The 21,891-nt window shown below is 38.4% G+C and overlaps 1 protein-coding gene across 2 annotated transcripts in view; it reads right to left on the minus strand.

The window, feature by feature from the left end:
• Window positions 1-21,526, minus strand: part of Ipk1 (Inositol phosphate kinase 1) — a 98,786-nt gene extending 77,260 nt beyond the window's left edge. For both annotated transcript variants that reach the window (XM_085485963.1, XM_085485961.1), the window contains exon 1: window positions 20,125-21,526. The gene's annotated coding sequence lies outside the window, so the exon portion shown is untranslated. The remainder of the gene's footprint in view (window positions 1-20,124) is intronic.
• Window positions 21,527-21,891: the final 365 nt, after the last annotated feature.

Genomic DNA, 21,891 nt, shown 5'->3' on the forward strand with positions numbered 1-21,891 from the left:
ACACATAAGGCATCGATACAAGGTGAAATGCGTTAAAAGTTAAAACCTTCATTTTATAAAAAAAAAGTTCTATGCGGAACAAAAGACCTAATGATGTATCACAGATAATATTAAAAAATAAGCAGACATATGAGATATACATAAGGCATCGATACAAGGTGAACTGCGTTAAAAGTTAAAACCTTCATTTTATAAAAAAAAAGTTCTATGCGGGACAAAAGACCTAATGATGTATCACAGATAATAATTCTTAAGGTTCGCCAGTAATAATTAATAAAAATCTTTCCTCAATGGTAAAAGTCGACCAAACTGGCAATCATTTATTATAAATAATTAGTTAAAATACAACGTTACGGCTGTCATTGCAGCCCTTTTCAAGTAAATCTATAAAAAGTTACATAAAAATAATTATTTCATCGCAACAAATAATTATAAATTCATATACAAAAATATGTTACATACCAAACGTAAATGCATAATAAATTAATACAGTAAATCAAATTCACTGCATACCACCGACGATATTCACCATTGTTTTAATGTAGAATTGATAGAAGTAAGCAAGAAATAAATAGATGTTTTTGTATATGAATTTATAATTATTTGTTGCGATGAAATGTATTAAAATTATAATTATTTTTATGTAACTTTTTATAGATTTACTTGAAAAGGGCTGCAATGACAGCCGAAACGTTGTATTTTAACTAATTATTTATAATAAATGATTGCCAGTTTGGTCGACTTTTACCATTGAGGAAAGATTTTTACTAATGATATATGTAGAAAGAAAATTTTTGCGAAAAAATCGATATAAAAAATTGTGTTTCCGGAAATTATTATATACATACGCAATTTAAACTCACGCCTTTTTTATCGTATAATCCACATTAAATCCATCGGCTCGAAGCGCACGATAAGACATCATTTATCTCTCCTGACAGTCTTTGAACGGCTTACCGCGATAATTTATAGCGATAAATTAGCGAACGCCAGAGTCTTCTGTTTTTTTTCCTCGTTTTATTTACGCCTGTTAGAATTTTAGGTCCGCGAGAAGTATTTCAACTTCGCCTCTCTTTCGTTTATTGCGTTTAAGAGGATCTTAAACGCCGTTCAATTTTATCAATAAAGCATTATTTTTGCGCACCCTTTTCTTTTTATTGATTGAATAGAGTAATAAATGCCTTCCCACAATAAAAGTATATATAGGAACAAAGCGCGAAAATAAAGAGCCGATTTTATGTGAAAAACAGAAATATAATTTAAAAAAAAATAAAAAATTAAATTGGCTCATAAAATCAATGATTAAATAAAAAATTAAATGGCAATTCGAGCCTGTCGCAGATGGTCGAGCGCAAATTAAATAAAATCTGTGGAAGGAAATTATCCATTTAATTTTTTATTTCATCAAAAATAATCTTTAACTCAACAAATTGAATTTTTCTATTCTTAATATAAAATCGACGTTTAAGATCTCCTTGTAAGCTTAAGGGAATCCTAAACGCCGTTCTATTTTATCGTATTCTCTTTTCTTTTTATTGATTGAATAATAAATGCCTTTCCACAATTAAAGTATATACGGAAACAAAGCGCAAACCTACCGAAGTTGTGTTAAGAATAAAAAAATTGTCCAACTTAAAAAATAAAAATTCCTTTTTGTTCGGCGTTTAGGATCCTCTTAAGATTAAATCCGGGCTTCGATCTAACGGCGTTTGGCGGCTTCCGCTCGCGTCGCTTTAAGAGCTTAAAGCCAACGCCTCGAAAGGGAAAAATTGTCTCTCGCGCGCATGGCGGCATTTTATATATTTTCTTTTCTCTCTCTCTCTTTTTCGTCGACGGCGAGAAAAACACGCGAAACGAGGCCGCGTCGGCGCAGGATGAGGCGCGCTTATTAGTGGAACGAGGCCAGATGAACGAGGCCGAAGGAACTTCTTTATCGCTCTTCCTTCGAGCAACACGCCCCGTTGTTGAAGAGTCCGCGGCTACCGTTAAAACCGTACTTTGTGCGTCTGTTTTGTGTTTAATCGTGCGTCATCGACGACCTCCCGCCAAACTCCCGCGGACGATTTTTCATTCTGCCACGACGAAGAAAAAAGATAAACCACACGTGTTCTACATACATTATCGATACGCTTTCGGGAATAAAGCTGACAAATTTGTATACGTCACGGTTCTTTCTTTTCTACTTTTTAATCGGTTATTCATGCCAATAACATTTCTTTCTATTACTTTCGTAAATTTTATTAGAGCGAATCAAAGAGCGAGACGCACACAAAAATATATATACATTTGGAGTAATATATGTACCAAATTGAAGATGGGATCAGTTCCGCCCGCATGGGACATTGCAGTCAATTCGTCCTAATTTTTATTGATAAGATATCTCCCGGATAATGTCGACTCGCCGGAATACACTTTTTTACGTATCGAAAACTCCGGATTTCTCCAAACAAGAAACAGTACTCTCTAAAAGAGAGAGGCTCTAATTCTAATTATAACGTATTAAAACTTGACATAGAAAAATGCTATTAAAAAATCTGTACAGAATTAAGTCGATTGAAATGTATCGAGCGCGGGAATTTCAACGATTAATTGACAAGATGAAAAAAATAAACAAGTTATCCTTTAAAATTAAACAATTCACTATAATTTTAATAAGATTGAAGAGCGAACGATTAAATACTACGTCGTAGATTAAAATATATCGCTGAATACAATCCGATCTATCCTGTGATAAGCGATAAGCTCGCGTGAAAAAGTATTACAGTATTCGAAGATGACAATTGTCGTATCATGACTCGAGATCTATTTTTGTAGCTGTCAAACGAAAAGATTTTGTCGTTTCACGTATACGCAACGTGAAGGAACGAGATTGTTAATTTCAATTTCGGGAATCTCTAAGTTTTCCTTTAAAATTAAACAATTCACTATAATTTTAATAAGATTGAAGAGCGAACGATTAAATACTACGTCGTAGATATATATCGCTGGATGCAATCCGATCTATCCGGTGATAAGCGATAAGCTCGCGTGAAAAAGTATTACAGTATTCAAAGATGACAATTGTCGTATGATGACTCGAGATCTATTTTTGTAGCTGTCAAACGAAAGATTTTGCCGTTTCACTTATACGCAACGTGAAGAAACGAGATTGTTAATTTCAATTTTGGGAATCTCTATATATATAAAGTGAAATATCCTAGTCTGAATTCCCGTAAACGAGAATGCATTCTCGCGGTACTTCCATACCATGACTTGATCGCCATCATCGCGGTCTCTCGATTAATCGCGTCTGCTACGTACAGCTTCATATCAGTTGCAGCGTTGCCAGCGTTACTATGCGCCCAGTGTAATTCAACAGATGCTCGACCGAAGCATCTGCCAAGGGCAGAAATGATTGGGCGACCATCGAACGATTCGTCGATTAAATATCTCTGTACGCGAACTCGATATACTATAATAGAACTTTTCATCTTATTTCTTTTTATCCTCCATGCCCTATCTAAAGATAATCCTACTTGTGACTTGTTTCAGTGAGTAGTATAGACGATCAAAAACCATACTGAAGTTGGTTTTCAATCGTACCAATCGAGAAAAATTACGATTTAGTTTACGAAACATTTAGCGAGTTGTATAGACGATCAAAAATCATACTGAAGTTGGTTTTCAATCGTAATCTTTTTCGATTTTTTTTTATATATGTTAATAAAAACCAACTTTAGTATAGTTTTTGATCGTTTATACTACGTTTATACTCACTGAAATAAGTCGCAAGTAGGATTAATACATAGACGATCAAAAACCATACTGAAGTTGGTTTTCAATCGCAAGTACCAATCGAAAAAGTTTACGATTGAAAATTTAACCAACTTCAGTATGGTTTTTGATCGTCTATATTAATTCTACTTGCGACTTATTTCAGTGAGTAATATAAACGATCAAAAACTATACTAAAGTTGGTTTTTAAGCATATGAAAAAATGGAAAAAAATTACGATTGAAAATCAACTTCAGGATGGTTTTTGATCGTCTGTACAACTTCCTGGAATAAGCCACAAGTAGAATTATCCTTAGGTGTAGATAGGGCATCGGATTGATACAACTTGCAATTTCTCTCTGACATAAATTCGCCCAGTGTAGAATTTGCTTAAGAGGATGACGAACCTGCGGGACAATCTTTTAAAAGGCAGACGGTGTAATGCGACAGCGACATGAGTCGCATGAAAATAATCTAATGGTTCCTTTGTCTCCCTCGGACGTATATTTATTTCGAATCACGTCGGCTCTCATAACCCGCCTCATTATATGCCCAGCGTGTGTGTGTGTCCATTATCGCCCCAAAGGCTTCTTCCTCTCCGGACGATTCGCGCCTCTCTTTCTTCCCGTTCCCTCGGAATCTTTCTTTGATCGCTTATCGTACGCCAACATAGTTTCTCACGCTGTTTCGTCACGGCCGGCCGATCCTCCATTTCGATGTCGATAAATCTCGCAAAGTATCTCCGCGCTACGTTAAATCGCTACTTGGACTCGTTCGAATTCATCGCGTCGTCGGAAATCGCGCGAAATTTATGCGCATCGCAAAACGCGTGAATCGAATTATTCGGAGAGACAGATGATAAAACTCGTCGCGCGATAATATCGAAAACGATCAAAAAAAAAAAAATATATATATATATATTTTTCGCACAAAAGTTTCTCCCAGGATATAGATAGACTCTCCCACGCGTATATTAGGACTGCGCGAGCATTGTGTTTCCAATGAAAATATTTATTCGTATAATTGCGCCGCCCGCACAGAAAAGCGGTTCCTCCAACACTTGCCTCGCAATGTAAACACGACATTTGCTCGTTGGCTGGATCATTACGACGTATTACACGCGTATCTTTCGGACTGCTATATCGCGGAGAGGAAAAGGGATGAGGATAGTCTATAATATCGGTCGTAACTTTGCCGTAACTATACCTAAGCTCTGAATCGACGAGCGTGAATAGCGCGACGCCATTAAACTTTGGGTAGTAATAGCATCTGAATGCAGTCGTCATCGTGATATGCAATCGGATTTAGTGTCAACGTCCCCGACGAGCGCGTTTCGCGAAGAACGTGAATAGAAAGGCAACGCGGATTTACGTGTCGATTGAATAAAGGAGCGAGTTTACGAATTCTCCCTAGTTTTCTATAACTATACGCTGACCGTTCGTCCTTTATTTCAGAGGACAGTCCTCTATTTCAAATAGCTGTCCTTTCAATTTATTCATTTCCCCAAAACTCAATTTTGGCCTTTATTTTTTATTTACCGTTTTAATATCTAATATATGGAATTGCGATTGATTTTCAAATCTGTATTTTATGAATTATCGTTACAGTGACTATCCGTCCTTTATTTTAGAGGACGGTCCTCTATTTCAGATAATTGTCCTTTAAAATTCATTTTCCAAAACTCAATTTTGTCCTTTACTTTTTATTATTTATTTAATATTTCATTGTCTAATGTCGTAATATTGTGAAAATTTATACGAAAATAACGATATACCTTATCCAGAACTTCTATTTAAGAAACCAAGAGTTTATTTCATAATCGAATCAATTTCTATAAGAATAAGAATCTAAACTAATAGTCATAGAATGATTTTTTTCTGCTCGTCGATCCTCGACTTTGGTCGTGAATTTAATTATTTGCAAACACGTTGAAACAGAGTCTAAAATTTTCAGGTTTATTCTTTATCTTTTCTCAGAAAATATAGTCACTGTAGCTATAACGGACAAGTGATGCCAGACTAATGGAATTTATGAAAAGACAATTATTCACGCTGACTCACCCTCCGCATCATTTTCATAAAATAAACTACCGACCACAAAGAAAAAAAAGAAAGGGGGAGAGTTATTAATTTACTAATTTAATTTTGTTAATTCAATTTTCATTTTCGATTGAATTTTGGTGCGCAATTTGCCCGAGAGAGAGAGAGCTCGCAGAAATGACTACACAGAAAAACCCAATTGCTATTTTCATATAAAACGAAGCGAAAAGCGAGATATACAAGCAAACTACATAATTATAAATTAATTTGCAATTACTTTGAAAAGCCGTATTTCAACTTTGCAAACTTTACAGACGGCGTCGATAAATTGCACCAACACATCGATAGATTCTATGCACGTGATATCCTCTTTCGTACAGGAAGCGATCAATAATCTCCACGTACAAACAATAACTGTAAAGGTTATTCGCTCCTGTCTTCTCTCCTCTCTCTCTCTCTCTCTCTCTCTCTCTCTCTCTCTCTCTCCTCTTCCGTCTCTGTATGCAAAGGCAATCTATTCCTTTATTACAGCGGACATGTGATCGCCAACCATGTGAGCGCCATATTAAGAACGACTGTTTGACACCGTTAAACTGTTGTAAGCACGAAATCGTATCGACATCAACGGTAGCTGCTCTCGTATGAGCATGATTAAATAGAAACTCGATATGATTAGGTCCGAATGGTACTCTATGATCGATAAATAACTCGCTCTCTCTTGTTGCAACACGCAGATACACGCGAGTGATCAACGTTGTAACATAAATGGTCTAATCTAAACACACGAGATGTCCAGTCAAATTATTAATAATAATATAAGTGTCACTAAATCCTTATTGATTTTTAGAGATATGACTTTGGATATCCTATATAGCTACGGTCCTTTATTTTAGAGGGCAGTCTTTCATTTCGAGTAGCTGTCCTTTAGATTCATTCATTTTTCCAAAACTCAATTGTGTCCTTTATATTTTATTCTTTCATTTTGCATTTTAATGTCTAATGTTGTGGTATTAACATTAGAATTTGGACGAAAACAATGGAACCTCATTAAGAAACCAAGGGTGGTTTGTTTCAACATAATTTCGAATCAGTTTCAAACTATAAGAATATAAGAAGACTTTTGATAGTCACTGAATTATTTATTTTTTTGTTCGTCAAAGCCCTTTTCAGATTTCTTCTTTATCTTCTCTCAGAAAATATAGTCACGCTACCTGTATAGCGATGGTAAAATTTTTTACACGAGAACCTTTTCCTTCGGAAACGAAATAAGATACGACGAGATTCTCCCTCTTTCACTCTCTCTCTCTCTCCGCGCTCTTTACAAATATAGACTAATCACTGGATTAGCGTAAAAAATCGCTGAAGGAAAGTGACGAGGAGTGTTTGCAACGGAAATGAGTTTCCGCTCGCAGCTGTTGGATAAATTGATTCCCGGTTGGCCTTAAACAGCAATGTAAAATTATATGTACGTGTATATATTACGTTCCGAGAAGAATCTGCGTGAATGGTTCTCGCGGTATATTGCCTTCCTTCCCATTGCACCAGACTCGTTGAAAAAAAAAAAAAAAAAGCTAATTTGTGTCTTTCGGGATGTGCACTTCTCTCTCGATCGGCGTCTCTACTCGAATCCGTCTCGCGAATCCCGACGACGTCGTCGTCAGAGGCGTAACAGAGAGGAACGTTATTTCCGCGAAGCCGTTTCCTCTTCCTCTTCCTCGAGTCGAGAGGAAGTTCGCGATTCGCGATCTCACGCTTACGCGATCGAGAAGCAATTTTCTCTCTCTTTATCCGGTCTTTGCCTTCATTAACGATTATCGATCGACATTCGTAATATAATCTTGGAAATGGACGCCGTGAGAGAGACGCGCCCGTCAATGGTCATTTGAAAGCGCACTCCAGCTATAAAGAACCCGATGCTTAATTGCGAATTCACTTTTATGCAGCGACACATATATATACGCTTATAATGCGCTCGGGGAACACCGTGTCCATGGTGATCGCCTCTCATGGTCGTCTCCTAGTTCCCCTCCCGAAAGAGAATGTTATAGGGGCCGTTCGGATTATAAGCTCGATCCCGAAACGAGTCGCGTTCCACACACATACATATGTATATATGTGCACCCTGCTATATAGAGACAATGCATACGCACGCGCGTTCGGGAGCTGTCTTAATCGTCGCCCCTATAAACGGTATTACGATAATAGTTCTGCGGGATTACGTTAGAAATGAGGAAAAAAAAAAGTGGCGTTATTTCTTTCTTACCTTTCGAGGGAATTGCAATTCGGTGCAACTTTGTGTGTTTCTCTTTCTCTCTCGCGCGCGCGCGCGCGCGCAATTCCGAGCTAATCGATACTTGAGAATAAGCCGGGGTATACGTCGATACCATAAAGTTTGAGAGATTTTCCGATTAAAACCTCCCTTGCGCACGCGGCATGAGAAGACCCCGGGAAAATTGCGCGAGTCGAGGAGAGAAGGTAGGGGAGAAACACGCGGGCTAGAAACAGAAGGGGACTAGGAAACAGAAGGGAACTAGTTGGACGCTCCGTTGAAGCGCGGAGAGCCGAGGTCTGGAATCGAGGGTCTTTCACGATGAGAGAGCGCGCGCCATAACGACCGGGGCGGCGGTAACGAAGGGGGAAAGGGGGGAGGGGGATGGAGGGAAGCGCTCGAGGGTTGAGAGGCCCGTTACGCGACGTAATAACCACGCGAAATCTCATTTCGGAAAACATTTGTGCGGAACGGTTAAAAAAATTGCACGCGAGTTGGAAAAATGCCAAGTAAATGAGATCTCTTCTGGAACATAAGTAAATGCGCACAGAGAATTCCTTGTGGAAAGAGAAAGAGTACGAATGAATTTGCGCAACGTACACATGGTGACGAATGTGCTCTTAATGCCCCATTTACACCTAAGGATAGAGTTTTTAGCCTTTTCACAAAACCATACTGAAGTTGGTTTTCAATCGTCAAGTTTTTTCGGTTGGTAACCAACTTCGGTATGGTTTATGATCGTCTATACTATACTCACTGGAATAAGTCACAAGTAGGATTAGTATAGACGATCAAAAACCATACTGAAGTTGGTTTTCAATCGTCAAGTTTTTCGGTTGGTAACCAACTTCGGTATGGTTTATGATCGTCTATACTATACTCACTGGAATAAGTCACAAGTAGGATTAGTATAGACGATCAAAAGCCATACTGAAGTTGGTTTTCAATCGTCAAGTTTTTCGATTGGTAACCAACTTCGGTATGGTTTATGATCGTCTATACTATACTCACTGGAATAAGTCACAAGTAGGATTAGTATAGACGATCAAAAACCATACTGAAGTTGGTTTTCAATTGTCAAGTTTTTCGATTGGTAACCAACTTCAGTATGGTTTATGATCGTCTATACTGTACTCACTAGAATAAGTCACAAGTAGGATTAGTATAGACGATCAAAAACCATACTGAAGTTGGTTTTCAATCGTCAAGTTTTTCGGTTGGTAACCAACTTCGGTATGGTTTATGATCGTCTATACTATACTCACTAGAATAAGTCACAAGTAGGATTAGTATAGACGATTAAAAACCATACTGAAGTTGGTTTTCAATCGTCAAGTTTTTCGGTTGGTAACCAACTTCGGTATGGTTTATGATCGTCTATACTATACTCACTGGAATAAGTCACAAGTAGGATTAGTATAGACGATCAAAAACCATACTAAAGTTGGTTTTCAATCGTCAAGTTTTTCGATTGGTAACCAACTTCGGTATGATTTATGATCGTCTATACTATACTCACTGGAATAAGTCACAAATAGGATTAGTATAGACGATCAAAAACCATACTGAAGTTGGTTTTCAATCGTCAAGTTTTTCGATTAGTAACCAACTTCAATATGGTTTTTGATCGTCTATACTACTCCCTCGGATAAGGCACAAGTAGAATTATTCTTAGATGTAGATCCAGCGTTATAAGGGAATCCTACATACATTTTTGCAACACTTTTTCCTTTTTATTGCGATTAAATAGAATATGCTTTTCGATTAAAGTACACATATAATAGAAACAAAGCGCGAACCTACCGATTTTGTTAAAAACAAAAAAATATTTTAAATTAAAAAATTAAAATCTTTTTGTTCTTAAATCTAAAAACATCTGAAACGTTAGAGTAGATTACTTTTCCTTATTTAAGTGTTACTCGCGCGTCAACAACAGCTACTTATCTCCGGGTTCAAGAAGCGTTAACGCAATATAAGCATTGCGTGAGTAAAACAATTGACGCGCGAGCGAGAGAACGGATCTAACAAAATCGCGCCGCAAGATGCACATCAGACGATGAAGAACGGGAGGCGAGAGGGGGAGAAGGTGGAAGAACTTACATTTACCTACATAGAACTTAAATTTACCGTGCAATTCACGCGCTCGCGAACGTGCGCATCGAGCACACTCGATTATATGCACATATATCGGGTTACACGTACATTTTGCATCAACGCTCTCCTCGTATAATTACGAGAATATTAAATATACATGATGTGCAGCTATATAAGAGAGAGAGATAATTTCTGTTACGTCGTTAATGATTTTTTTTCAATAAGTCAGACGTAAGCCGAGACCTTTCTGGTTAACATAAGCCTTTTTTTCCCTTTTGACGTCATAATTCAAACCGCGTAGGCAGATAAGTAGGTCTGAGAGATGCACATAATGTGTAATATTAATAAAATCTTATCTAGAGATCTATTTTTTATATAAAAAAAAAAACCTATCTTTTTCATGAAAACTGTCCATTCTGGAAATAGCAAGCTACGGGAGCGGAAAGAAAATTAGCGGGTCGACTCGCGCGGCGATCAAAGCGGAGTCTGAGCGGAGAGAAAGAGAGCATTTGAATATGCGGGCGGGAATATAGCGGTCTCTTCTTATATGAATACTAGACTAGATCGTCCTCTGGCCGTTACATTAAGCGGAGAAATCCTTTCCGCGACGGCGGCGCTGGCGACGATGACCAACTTTCGTCGACCGGGGATCAAAACGCCGAAAGAGAGAGAGAGCCTCCGCTTCGATCTCTCCGAATGAGAAACGCGGCTTCTCGCGAATCAGCCGCGCGTCATAGTTGCCGAATTTTCTGACGACAAAAAAAATTGGCGACTTTGTGTGCGGTTGCGGTGAAGGAAAGGGTATACGTGCGCCGGATGAGAGCGAGAGAGATCGAATGAGGGAGATGCGCGGGAGCCAGACGGAGGGGAACAAGAGTGGGACCGCATAAAAGCCATTGAAACAGGGTAGGGTAGTGAAGAGACGGAAGAGACAGGGGAGAGAGATTGCCAATAGCGTAAGGCCGAGATATACAACTTTCGGTAGTTTAGTGTTAAGGGGATCCTAAACGCCGTCCTGTTTGATCGATAACACATCATTTTTGCGCATCTTTATCTCTTTATTGGTTGAATGGAATAATATACAGGCTTTTCCACGATTAAAGTACGTACATAGAAACAAAGCGCGAACCTACCGGTTTTATGTTAAGAACAAAGAAGGTTTGATTTTCTAATTAAAAATTTTTTTTGTTATGGAAAAGCATTTATTATTCTTTTCAACCAATAAAAGGGAAAGGGTGTACAAAAATGATGTTTTATCAATAAAACAGAAAGCGTTTAGGATCCCCTTAAATTACACCTAAGGATAATCCTACTTGTGGTTTATTCCAGTGAGTAGTATAAACGATCAAAAATCATACTGAAGTTGGTTTTCAATCGTACATTTTTTCGATTTTTTTTTTTTTGATACGTTTAAAAACCAACTTCAGCATGGTTTTTGGTCGTTTATACTACTCACTGAAATAAGTCACAAGTAAGGTTAATATAGACGATCAAAAACCATACTGAAGTTGGTTTTCAATCGTATCAACCGGAAAAATGTACAATTGATGAACCAACTTCAGTATGGTTTTTGATCGTCTATACTACTCACTGAAATAAGCCAGAAGTAGGATTTTACATTTTTTCGATTTTTTTTTTTTTTATACGTTTAAAAACCAACTTCAGCATGGTTTTTGGTCGTTTATACTACTCACTGAAATAAGTCACAAGTAAGGTTAATATAGACGATCAAAAACCATACTGAAGTTGGTTTTCAATCGTATCAACCGGAAAAATGTACAATTGAAAACCAACTTCAGTATGGTTTTTGATCGTCTATACTACTCACTGAAATAAGCCAGAAGTAGGATTACCCTTAGGTATAACTAGGGCCTAAAGAATGAGGTATCATTCGTAATTTGACATTAATTCTCAACTCAAAACGAGATATTTGATATTGAAAGCGTCCCGCAATCTCTCATGTGCAAAATAATCAGTTGAAAATGGCCATATCGCTATTAGAGTTACGATCTCTCCAATCCGAAGCATCTCCCATCGAAATTGGACTCGTAAGCAACTTTCGCCGGCAGATGCGCGTTAATATCGCAGCAGGTCGCAATTTCGCGGAGTCTCTCTATCTCTCTCTGTCTCGACAAAGAGAGAGAGCGCCGTCATCGTCACGTCGCGTCACGTCGCGTCGCGTCTTGTCGGTCCTCTGCCGGTTCGCGCTTTTTGCGGATCCGCTCACAAAGGGAACCAGGGGCGAAGCTCGGGGGGCCGGTCGGTCTCCCCTCACGATTACGCCAATGAGTCGACCCAGCGAGGCAGCACGGACAACCAGCCGGCTGGCTGGTTCTCTGCGCTGTTGCCAAGCGGAAACCGCAAACCGGCGGCATTTTCTTCTTCCACGAAGACACACGAACAACGCGCGTTCCGCTCTCGCCTACCGTATTACATATACCTCGTACACGTGGTAGGAGAGGAAGAGACGAGAAGAGGGAACCACCGCCGAAAGAGGATGGTGGAGGATCGAAATACAATCGGACGGAAGATTAAGACGAGAGATTACCGGACGCTACAGCTGCGAAAAAAATTATAGGAGCAAATGCATTTTTGCGGACACTTTTCGAGTCCGCTCATTCGACGGAATATATCGTACCAACGAAGCGTTTACGATGTCGGAGATAATAGATAATGCGCGGCCGGTGATCCTGACAAATAGCGAATGAAAGAAATATATGCTCGTTGCACGCACATGTCGTTATCGTCGAGACAAACAATGAGCGATAGCGATGATAATTATTATCAACGACAATTATATATGCATCGCGTCTCTTTTTGCTCGTTGACGCTCTTGATTCCGCATAGAAGAGAGAAACGACGCGATTTATTTTTTCATTCACATGCGTGAAAAAAAAGGAGACAATCGACGCAGCTATTCGCGTCGAATGCGGGAGATTAGGGACTATTTATATTTCTGAGCGTAACAAAACACCCAGTATCGATCACGCGGCGATGCACGCGCAACGTTTAAACGTTGCATGTTGCATGTGACGAATCGATTAAAACAATTATGTCGCGTGCTAAAATTAAATCGGCACGTTTCGCGACGTACTAAATAATAGTCGTGCAAATACATATAACCGCGATCGCGGCAGATATAGTCGAATAGGTTTGAATAGCTTGCGAATTAAAGAGCAGAGATTCGCAACGCGTCCATTATTTTTAGATTATAGGAAATGGCGTTTTAATTGCGGAATAGAAAAAAAAGGTAATCTCGAAAGAATTATGTACACGCGGTATATAAATACACGTGCGTGCTTGGTTCTCTAACGATCCTCTCTCTCTCTCTCTCTCTCTCTCTCTCTCTATATATATATATATATATATATATATATATATATATATATATAAGTACTTGCTTTTTCTTGCGCGCGTCGCTCGACGCACGCGAAACGCGTAGAATTTTGTAGGAAGTGATTAGGATTTCAGCTGCGTAAAACCACCACCAGACTTCCTCGTACACCTCGTTTTCTACGGGGGAACGAGGTCGTATTACGAGGGAAACGCCGAACTCATAATGAATTATTTCCCCGAGATATCGTATACCTACGCCGTGTAAAAGATACGCGCTCGGAATATATATTATATGTATATATATGTACATCGAAAGCTGTCGATGACTGATGGATCGAATGTATACGGATAAAGAAGCAGATGCAATTAAATTTAAATGGCAAACCACTACAACTGCCGTTTTATTAATAACAGTTTAGCCGATCCCGCTACACAATGACAAAAATATAAATTAATTAAAGAGAGCGAGAGAGAGAGAAAGCTCAAGTGGGATAATTAGAATAAAAGTTCGTGATACTTGCAGTGTTATTGCTGTTATATAATTGCTATTATATTAATTACAGTATCGAATACCGTTTCTTAATAATAACGTAACAAAATCAAATAGGTAGTGTAAAATACGGAATTGCAATGATTCTCAAATCTGTTTTTTTAGAATTTCTCAAATCTTTGTTTTAGAGTTTAGAGGACAGTCTTCTATTTGAAGTAACTGTCCTTTAGATTCATTCATTTTTTTAACTCAATTTTGTACTTTATTTAAAAAATGTTGTCCTTTCTTTTTTATTTAACGTTTTAATCGTAGTATTAATACGAGAATCTGAGAAACGAAAATAACGAAACCTCTTATCTGGAATTTATTCAAGAAATCAAGGATTTATTTCAACACAGTCGAATCAGTTTCAAACTATAAAAAATATGTAGATGTCCGATAGTCACAGAATTATTTGTTTTTCGTGAATTTTTTTGATCGCAAATTGATTTGGAAACATGGTAAAACAAAGCTCTAAAAAATTTCCAGGTTTATCTCAAAAAATATAGTCATCATAATTATCGCGCTATTAACGTCGCGGTTTTCCACGAATTTGTTAGTTTCCTTCGATATAATCAACATAATTAGTTTTAAGAAATTAAGATGCTTAAGATTCCGATTGAAAAGACAAGTCATGTATAGGAAGATGGAAATCACTGGCGGTGAAATAACAGAGAAACACGGCGGCGAGAGAAAGAGAGAACAATGCAACAGTAGCGAAAATGAACGCGCAAGAGACAATAGTTGGAATTATGTAGAAATTCACGGCGCAATAGAATTATATCGCGCTATTCTTTCCTATTTATCTGCTTATACGGTGTACACGCTAAAATAGCCGTAGCGTTAAAATAGATTTAATTTTTGGTAGGCAGAGCGCGTAGACGGACGTATTCAAAGTTAGAGGGAGATGCAGCGAGACCCGAGATTATACAGAAGGACGCGGTATGTGTGTGCCAAGCAACCCACACGATAGCAATAGTAATACAGAAACGCACACCAGCACGTGTATCCGGATGTGTATCCGAGTCTCTCTCTCTTTCTCTCGTGGTTCCTTTCATCTACATAAATTTGCAACCGCGTCGGCGACCAAACCAACCAGAAGGCTCCTTCTGGTACATTCTTCTCGTTGCGATTCGATTGCGTGACGGTATTAAACGGTGCGTAAACACGTGTTTTCTCTCTCCCTCTTTCTCCCGCGGACAATGTGACAGGAAGTTTCGCAAAAACGAAATGTCCCGAAGACAATGGACACTCGACTTTTTCCGCCAGATGCGCGTCCTTATCGCACGCGATCGATCAAATTAACATCGGCGTAATTTTTATCGCGTTAGATCATTCGTGTGAATATATGTCTATTTGCATTAAATTAGCCTCTTTCGAGCATAACGATGATGACGGAACGCGCGAACGTTAAGAGTATTACGACGCTCGGAAAATGAAAAAAATTGAATTTGAAGGATCGCCGCGTACATTTTGTACTTTGTAAAAGCTGAGTTAACGAGTTATGAGTTAACGAACACGCCACGTTGATTAATTCGACGTGAAAACAACGCGGCCCCGACATATTTCTAACGCGCACTATCGCTCGCAACGGATAATCGAGTTCCTGGCGGTTCGAAGAAAGAAAAAAAAACAAAAGGAGGAAGGACGACCGACACGGACCTTGTATCGCCGTCTCTATCTCACGCGCGGTCTGGAATTTCTTCCGATGATTAGATCACCTACGAAATTGCACGCCGAAAGAACGATATCGCAAACGTTGATGCGAACCGAAACAAGAGCGGTATACAATTACAGTGAGCATATTTTCCGAGAAAAGATAAAAGTCAAATTCCTGAAAATTTTGGAGCTTTGTTTCAACATGTTTTCGAATCAATTCGCGACCAGAGTGGAAATCCGACGAGCAAAAAAATTATTCTGCGACTATCGTGCACAAGTCTACGTGCTCTTTATATAAGAGTAATTTAAAACTGATTCGACCATGTTGAAACAAATTTTTTGTTTCTTAAATAGATTCCAGATTGTTTTCATACAAATTATCATATTAATATTACGACATTAGGCATTAAAATGTTAAATAAAACATAAAGGACAAAATTTTTTAAGGATAAAATGGAGTTTTCAAAAAAAAATTATTATTACATTGACAAAAATTATTAAATTAATAAATATTTATTTCAATATAATAATTTCAATTATAAATCATTTGAAACAAATATTTATCTGTTTTTTGAAAAGGATTTTCTTATATTAAATAAGTATTTTTTTCACATCAAATCAATATTCTTAATTTCATATAAATGATTTATAAGACAGTATTGAAAGAGAAATTTTTTTTTTTAATTCAATAGATTTTTTTCGCTGTATCATAAACCTCTACGTACTTTTTATATATAATTTGAAACCGATTTGACTCTGTTGAAACAAATTTTTAGTTTCTTAAATAAGTTCCAGCAGGTAAAAGTTGTTCTCATGTTAATACTACGACATTAGATATTAAAAATGCTAAAATAAAGGACAAAATTGTAATATAAAGAACAAAATTTACAAAATAAAAGATAAAATTTGGTTTTCGAAAAATAAATAAATCTAAAGGACAGCTATTTGAAATAAAGGACTGTCTTCTAAAATAAAAGACGAACGGTCACCGTATATTATAATACAACGACGCAGTTGTGTGGAGCAAACAGAGGCAATAAAAGCCGCTTACGCGGCTCGCGCGATTACGATTACAGTTACATGAGACGGATTTACGTTTCGCGGCTTGAATTTTCGCGAAGGAATGATTTTATAGATCTGTTTGCGCGCTCCTTTCGAACGCGCAAAGTTTAACGTTCAAGGTAATTCTGCTGTAGCGAAATATCGAATAATTTTCGACAATGATTAAATTTTGAAGAAAGGAAACTTTTTGTCACAGACAAAGAGAAAAAAGTCCCTCGATACCGAATCGTATGACGAATCGATGATTCCGACTGAGTGAAAAATTCTCCTTCCTCCCGACCTTAAAAAAATGAAAGAATCTTGACGAACGATGCGGCAAATAATTTCGACAAATCCGTGACGAGAAAAGAGCTACGCGATAGAGACCGTCCGATTCCTCCCGCCGATGACCTCGAAGCCAATCAGCAATTTTACAATACCTTGATCTCTCGTGTTTGCGTTCGTGAGTGCGAGTGAGAGAGAAAAAGGGAGAGAGACGCAAACGCGTAGTTGCCACATTTCTCATCGCGAGAGAACTATGGACCGTCCAAATACGCTTCTTCCAGAACCCTCCGGCAGTCCTCGTCCTCCTCCAGTCCCCTCTTTTTTGGCCCGAGTCTTAAAGGCGATATGGGTATATCTCTTTAAAGCGCCAAAGCCAGCGGACGCAGTGGTGCTCACGATCGATAGTTCGCGAGTCGTGCCGCGAATGTCTATATATATACGTAAATAACAACAATTTATCGTCCGCTGGCTGTGTAAGCTTCTCTATTATACTCGATCCGTAATCTACGTGGAAAATCCACGCAGATGTGTCGCGTATAACGTCTATATTACATTTTCTCCATGGGCGTCCGCAGGATTTTTTCCAGGAAGGGACATCATTTAATTTTTGTTCTTCCTTAAATTTCTTAAATTTTATTTTTTATTTCTTTATAATAAATATTTGTTTATATTATATTAAATATATTTTATATTAATTTTATGTTAAATTTTAAATTTCTATGAAATAAATTCCAGTGCTTATTCAAAAGGAGAGAATTAAATTCTTAATTTTTTTATCGATGCCCCTCCTTCTGTAAACGCCCATGATCTCCCACATTTCCAAAGAGAACACAAGTTTCGATTAAAAAGTTACGCTTCAATCCCGCAAGGTGACATTTCCGAGAATCTAAAAGATGGTACATTTCAATGACAATTGAATCACAATTATGGATCGACTATACACAAACGCCTCGAAACCTTCGAATAAGCAGGCGCGATATTACGTGGAGGAGAAGAAGCGTGAAAAGAAACTATACGTCCATAAGGAGAAAGAGAGAAAGAGGCAGACGCACTCCTCGACTTCGATCAGGTGTGTCGGAGCTAAAACCTGTTGGCTCTCGCCTTCCTTCCTCCCTTTGTGAGGGAGACAGGTGGTTATAGGGCTCGGCAGCTTTCCAACTCCCTCCGGAATGACGGGGTGGAGAAGAAAGAAAGAAAACGCGGGGGAGAGCGATCGAATCTCATCCGGGGATCCAATTTTTCCGGTCCGAATGCCGCTCCTCGTAAATCCTCCGACGAGGAAGGACGAGACGCGAGAGAGCGAGAGAGGCGAACAAAGGCTAACGGAGCCGGCGTTCGAGAGATGCGCGGATTTGCGAAACGCGAAATAAGCGGCCTCGTTTTATCGCGAGCAGCCCATGAATCATAACCGAGTCTAAGGCTCCACTTTTGCGACCAGACTGTCTATTAGGGCTCGCGATCGTAACCGATTATTAGTCGATTAATTGAAAATCGGTTACCCGGTTGTAACCAAGAGAAACGTTTAATATTCGACTAAATGGTTAATCGATTTTAATTATTTATCGAGCCGTTTTTTCAATTACTTGTTATTTTTGTTACGATTTTATAATATAATAATGTAATAATTGTATATAATTAATATAATATAATAATATAGTAATATAATAATTGTGTACACAGAAAAGAAAGAAATGTCAAATTAAAACTCAAATATCAATTGACTGAAATAATTGATTTTAATCGGTAAATTTGTTTTTAACCGGTTATTCGAATTAACCGGTTTTCACGAGCCCTACTACTGTCTATTACTTTCCATACCCTGAAGACTCGAAAGAAGGAACAAACGTCATCGAAATGATCAAGATTCCCAGCGCTTTGTCTCTCTTCCTCTTTTTCGAAAAAAAATCTCGATTAATTATCTTAGATAAAATCGAAAAGAGAAAACCTGATTAAATCCAGTTCCTTATACTTTTACATTTAAATTATCGCAACTTAGAAAATTGAGAAAGTTAATGAAAATTAATGAAAAACTCTCGCAAAGTCATTTAAAAATGTAACGCGAGAGCATGAATTTATAGATATTCTATTTTTTAAAAATATTAAAAAAGAAGGCATAATTTTTTATGATCGTCGATACGTTTATCAACCGGTTACGAAAGTCTCGATTCGACGGGTGATGAGATCAGAGAGGCGGAGAACGATTACGTCTATTTTCGCGTAACACGCGCGCAAAGTTTCCTACGGAGTCGCAAAAATATTGCGCCAGATGCGCGCATGCGCGGACAAGCATTCGAACGTGGCGTAAGATCCTAAGTGCACTGACCCCTTGGCCGCCATGCGAAAGGCGACTGTGTAGGAAAGTGATAGTTATGAATACGTGTGTTCGATCAGTAATACACACGTCGCATTTATTGCTTCCCTTTAAAGCCGCGATATCGACTTCCGTCTATTCGATATCGGCCCATTCGAGCGGACAACTGTCTTTCACGCGACTCGTTTCCGAGTCATCGAACGATATGTCGCGCTCTCTTTTTGTTTTTACCAAAATCGATGATAATGCAAATATACATATATGTATATAATCTTTTTCTCTTATCAATTTAATTTTGCTCCAATATATATTTTATCACACATATGTGTGATTGTATTTATTCACAAAAAGCGCAAAAAAGTTGTAAAAAATCACATTATAATTATAATTTAATTACCTCATTTAATTCAGTATATAAACAAGCATAGCATCGATTGTGGTATTCAATTAAATTTGCCATAATTTATATCGTTCTAAGAAAAGCGAAAAATATCTTTTCCAGTTCATTCAATTGATGTACATTTTGAAAAAAAAATATTTGCATTATTTAATAGCCGTAATTCGCGAAGGAGTTTGTCGAAAAAAAAAAAAAAAAATAGAGAATAGAATGAAGTTGCAGCTTTCGGAGCATGCGTCAGAGTGCAGCACGTTCCGCGCGCTCGACTCCGACACGAGAAAGCGAAAAGGCGCTGCGAGCACCACCGGTCGACGTGTTCGCGAACACGCGCCTTAATTCGGAAATGATAAATTTCTACTTTTCCAGCGACGATAAGGATTACGAGTGAAATCCGAGACTAAAGACACTCACCATAACCTCGTCCGCGTCGTGTCGCCGACGTCATCCTTGGACTACCGCGACCGCCGTATCCAACTGCTGTCGTCCTCGTCGTCGTCGTCGTGGCGCAGGAGCCTGCGGATCCGTCGTCGTTGTCGTTTTTGCCAGAAACTCGGCTCCGGCTACTCACGTCGCGTCACTCGTGGCACAGACACTCGCGCACTTTCCCGGCACCGTGGCGTCGCGACGCGTCGGTCGGCGCGCGTCGACGATGATCCCATACGTATTTTCGCCGTCATGGAACGCGCGAACCGCCTGAGATGCGGGCCTGTCAAACGCGGCACAGCCGCATGGTATGGCGACCGCGAGCGTAACTCGGCGCGTACGGCGCTTTAAACGCTACGTCACCGTCTCCGAGCCGCGCCGCTATTGGCCGCCGCGAGAACCGTTGGCCAATCCGGCGTAGCCGAACGGAATCGCGCGGGAAGCTAAAGACGCTCCCGGCTATACGTGCACCGAAAAGTATTCGCGCACAACCGAAGCGTTTTATTTTTACCCCGGTCGATTCACGTGACGCTGATACTTTTCAGCAAGGACAATTATGTGCGTTAATTATCTTGATTTATTACGATCACGCGTGTATAAATTTTTATCCGTCAACAATATTTATATTTTATAGTAGCTATATATATATGTAATAATTTATTAACAAAATAAAAATTAGTTGCTCGAATTTGAATTTTTTTGTTATCTATTCGTTATAAGATAGATTTTCTTGAGTCATAGGCTAAAGGACAAAGGCGAAATTATTATCACGTACGTTGAAAAGAGAAACGAAATATTCTCAAGCTAATTTATTATTATTAATTTATGACACCGACAGTTATTCCTCTAATTATGATTGAAGAAAAATACAACGCGGTTAATTATCTCGATCTAATTATCATAGGCACTTGCTTCGGCAACAATATATCTAATTTTTAAATGCACTTGATATTTCTTTGCAATAACAATATGTCGTTCAAAACTATAACCATTGTACGCAACAACAACCGCAATCTTTAGAAGCGAATTTAGAAAGAAGAAAGATCACAATTGCGAGTTATACCTTTGAATGGCCTTTCGTTCTTCACTTATAAACTTTTATTCGTTCGATTCGTGATCCTTGAGAAAGATAAATCCGTTTACGAAAAACTAAAAGAAAAATTCTGACTCCGACGCGATTTTCACTAGGAACTGGTGAAGTGAGGAAATTAGCTGCAACTTGCAACGCGTGTCGTCAAGTGGCGACATAAACGTGTATAGGAAGTACTAACAGTAAGCTGTAAGCCAATGAAAACGCAGCGATTCCAAGGGGACCAGCCAATAAGAAAGCAGCAAAATATACACTTCTTGCTGATTGCTGCACTTTAGTGTGGTTATATATTATGCATCGACTATTATGCATTGAAAAATAAATCGCAATTTTTAATCAATTTATTATCATTAATGTGTAATGATTGGCAATAATTATTCCTTTATAATTATGACTGGACGGACAAAAATTACCACTACTTTAATTATCTCTCTCTCTCTTTCAAGTCATCACACGTTTGATATATTTTTGCGTACAAAAATAATAGAGAAATTTAAAAAATGGAAGATGAATTATGATCGATACCTTCGAAGAATTCTTCATTCTACTTGTAAAGTCCTAACTCCGGGAAATCTCTCAAAGAGGAAAAATAAAATTCACTCGCGAAAGAAAAAGAGGAGACTCCCGATTCCGATTCCGACGCGATCTCGCGCTAGGTATACAAT

This window comes from Nylanderia fulva, unplaced genomic scaffold (assembly GCF_048542155.1).
Source record: "Nylanderia fulva isolate GAGA-0341 unplaced genomic scaffold, ASM4854215v1 Scaffold4, whole genome shotgun sequence".
NCBI classification, from domain to species: domain Eukaryota; kingdom Metazoa; phylum Arthropoda; class Insecta; order Hymenoptera; family Formicidae; genus Nylanderia; species Nylanderia fulva.